At 35.2% G+C, this 3,846-nt stretch overlaps 1 long non-coding RNA gene across 1 annotated transcript; it reads right to left on the bottom strand.

Annotated features, from left to right (window-relative positions):
- Positions 1-439: 439 nt before the first annotated feature.
- Positions 440-1,324, bottom strand: LOC9298290. The gene is made up of 2 exons (XR_002330225.1): positions 928-1,324; positions 440-817 (listed from the first exon to the last, which is right to left on the bottom strand). It is a non-coding gene; the product is annotated as an uncharacterized LOC9298290 (long non-coding RNA).
- Positions 1,325-3,846: the final 2,522 nt, after the last annotated feature.

Below are 3,846 nucleotides of genomic sequence, written 5' to 3'. Positions count from 1 at the left end.
GCTTCTGATCTACTTGGATCACTCTGATTTGTTTGGGATTATACAGGTTAGTTTGTTTATTGAAACAATCGAAAATACTGAGTTTATTTTCTAAATGAAGATTTGATTCGCATTTGAATTTCTTTTGTAGCTCAACAAATTGGTGGCTTAATTGTTTGTTTGGTTCATTATTTGTTTGTATATACAAAAGATTGGAAATTGAATATGAGTTTAATTAAGTCTGATTGAGTAATGTTTTTTGGTGCTTAAGAGAATTGCAGAGGTAAAGGAAAACAAGACAAGGACATTGGAAGAGTTTTTGTTCGCATTGCTAATTCTGGATGCCTCTTGAATTACATGTTCTGTCCAGAAACCTCAGAATTAAACAACATCGGACTACGACCAAAATCTCTGTTTTTGATTTCAGGTGCAATGTAAAAAGTGTGTTGGAATTGATATCTAAAGAAACTATATGAACTTGAAAAGAACTTTTGCAACAACTTATAATGTTATCTTCTTCTTCCATAAAATCTTTCACATTCATAAAGATGAACCAACACATTAAGGTTCCACCAATACCAACATAAACTACACATCAAAATCAAAGTTGTCAACAGACTAAAACAAACCATGAAATAATCCTCAAAATTCAGGTTTCATGGTATAAGCAAGTAGCTCAAGCATCTGGCTGCTCCTTAATACACAAAGCAATTATTCAACTCTTTAGCCTTGTCATCACCAATAAGCTTGACTCTCTCAAAAGCATCCTTCCCCGAAATCACACCTTGAGCAACACTAATTTCCACCAACTCATCCTCAGTACCATCATGCTCAGTTTCTGTAACACAGAAGAACCATAGATAATCTTAAAACCTCATAAAACATAACATATCCAGACTTGATCGAGCTTCTACAGAGTAGAAACAGAGGAAATGGTGTTATATGTACCTTTCTGTTCGAGATTAGAGAGAGAGAGGAGCGAGATCATCGGTTGGTTTTTCCTTAACAACACCTATTCTTTGATTCAATCAGATATCCCAAACCAAAGGCCTATGAAAGCCAACAAAACGACTTTCAAAGTGAAGTGACAAATCCAATATTATCTCAAAAATGTTCAAAACTACTGGAACAACAACAACATGCACCAATCCAATTAGCTATGAACTGGTAATAGTGAAATCTACTTGTGAATGCATGACTAAAGACTTTCAGTTCCAAGCTACTAGTCTATATTTTGAGGTGGAATATGGTAAGAAGCGGCCACACACATATAATTTCTACCAATGGTGGAGGAATAACGCAGACAAACAAAGGTTTTTCCGTCGCATCCAAGACTTCGCCACTGTTAGAGTACATACCAGGGAAGGAGCTAGTAGCGACACAAAAAGGTTCAGACTTTGAGAGGAAAATACAGAGGTCTTCAATGTCTTGAGTGTGAACTGTGTTGCCTTGTTCGTCAAGCTTGAACACCATTACAGCTTTCGTTTGCATTTTTACCGTACCACTGGCGGTGCATCGTGACTCCACCAAGTGTTCACTCTTTGCAAGTTGCAACACGAATGCAAACGCTCCCGTTTGGTCTTGGTCAGCTCGGGAAGGTTTTGAAATCGCAATCTTTGAAACTTTGGTTTGTTCTTGTGAAGTCATGTTCACTTGTTTGTGTTTAGTTCGGATTGTAGTCGGTTCAGAGTTAGTCTAGGTTTTAAAACGTGTAAAAAACAAGAGATTAGATATCAACAATTATAAATACTATACTACATTTAACAAATTACTTTTTCTCTTAAAAACTACCTATACTGCTATACACCCAAAAATAAATAATACTAATGAATCATGTTCTGTGATCATGATAAAACATCATAATTCTACAAAACCAAATATTTAAGGCTCCCAAATCCATTTCTATAATAATACAGATGATTGATGATGTTAATTTTTACCCAAATGTGAAGATGCATGGCAAATGTGACACGTGAACGGCACGAGGGTGGCCTAAGGGGCGTTCCCATACGACGCAACACAATGAACGATGTGGTCAGAGCCAATTCTTTTGTTTGACTTTGGCAAAAAGCAACGGAGCATTGACCTTGATCGATGGACAAAGAAGCCTCGTGCACTTGGCACTAATGGACAAATAAGACTATAAACGTAATCAAACTCATTAATTTTACTAGCATGAAAAAAGAGTAATTTATTTACATTAATACGTACTAATATACTATCATGATGTAAGTTATCCCAATTCAAATTAGTATTTAGTATTTACATATTCTTTCCTTTTCTACCGCATAGATACATATTTTCAATAGGAAATATTTTGAATCTGTGTTGAGAAGTAAAGGTTTTGAAATGATAATAAATCATATTGTTATCATTGGCGGTTGCAGAAATTATATTTACCTAGGGCATAATCAGTGTCGGCCCAATATAATTAGAGGTTTTAGGATAAAAATTTATGGATCTTTTAGTTATTTTAAGAGAATTTTTTATATTTTGGACATTAAAAAAAAAAACTCTTTTGTCTATTTTTGAAAAAAAGATTAAAGTTTTATATATTTGGGCCTAAATTTAGTTATAATATTTTAGAATATAAAACAGTTTGGATCTTTTTTAGTACAAAAATATTACACAGACCCTTTCTTTTAGAATTGGGTACGACTCTGTGGGTCGTCGCATTTTTTTCATACCCATTTGGTCCATGCTTGGGCACAATCCTATGAAATTTAATTTTTTTTATTAATTTGAATAGATATATTACAAAATTTAACTAAAAATTACATGAATTATGAAAATGAGTATGTGATACGTGCTCTACGCCTCATAAGCCTATGTCCGCCCCTAACTGTTATGTGACATACGTCATCGGATCAAAATAAAACAACATAATTTTAAAAGATCCAAAGAAAACAAAACCAAAGTAAAAGCAAACTCATAAGCCCAATTTAAGCAAGTGCATACAAATATGGCTCACCACACCAATATTATAAGCTTGCGTCTTTTCCGCATCTCGCTTAGCTTTGTTAAAAGCTTGTGTCTTCTTTGGACTTGGATCGTTTTTCTTCTTCTGAAATACCTCCCAAGCTGTATCTTCACGAGTTCTCTCTGCCTCTTTGGCCCTCCTCTCAAAGTCTGATCCGTTCGCTATCCCTGCTTCTTCCTTCCCTGGCATGTCCCCTAACTACGTCCAATTCTTCGATGTCGAAGAGAGCATCTCCGTCAGTCTGCCTCATTCATCCATCGTTGGTGGAAATTGTACATTCAAGGCACCTTACCAGATTCTACCTCAGAACATATGCTAGTGGTTTGACATTGTCAACTAGTCGTTTGGAGTTGAGTCTACTAGTTGAGTCTTCCATTGTTTGAGTCTTAAGTATGCGTCTGTCTTTTCTATTAAACCTTTCAAAAATTAAATCTTCTGTGTTTATATACTCTCTGTGAGAGAGATTGATATGCGTATGCTCTTAGAGAACTTTGCTATCATCTCTTATCATCCACTTATCAGTAATTTTTACTATGTGATGTCATGTCATACTTGTTGTTTCTCACTAGACCATGGACCAAGAAATACAATATTGTTTAGTCCTGTTTTCACTGGTAGGACTCTTGCCCAATCTAGCTGAGTGTCAAAAAGATTCTTAATAATCAATTTGGCTACATGTCATCTTCTGTTAGACTACTTCTGTAAAGCTTTTTCATTAGCTTACCTCTATGTGGTTCTTCGCCACCGTTGTTCAAGTTGAATCGTCATTTTGAAGCTGCATCCTGGGGATAATCCTTTTGTTTTCAGTTTTGCAAAGGCAAGAACCAAAAAAAAATACATTATGCCAGATTCATAACGAGTACACTTATATAGTTTTAGTGGATCTG

This window comes from Arabidopsis lyrata, assembly GCF_000004255.2.
Source record: "Arabidopsis lyrata subsp. lyrata unplaced genomic scaffold ARALYscaffold_896, whole genome shotgun sequence".
In the NCBI taxonomy this organism is placed as follows: domain Eukaryota; kingdom Viridiplantae; phylum Streptophyta; class Magnoliopsida; order Brassicales; family Brassicaceae; genus Arabidopsis; species Arabidopsis lyrata.
The sequence above is the reverse complement of the archived record's forward strand: the minus strand, read 5'-3'. Positions and strand labels throughout refer to the sequence as shown.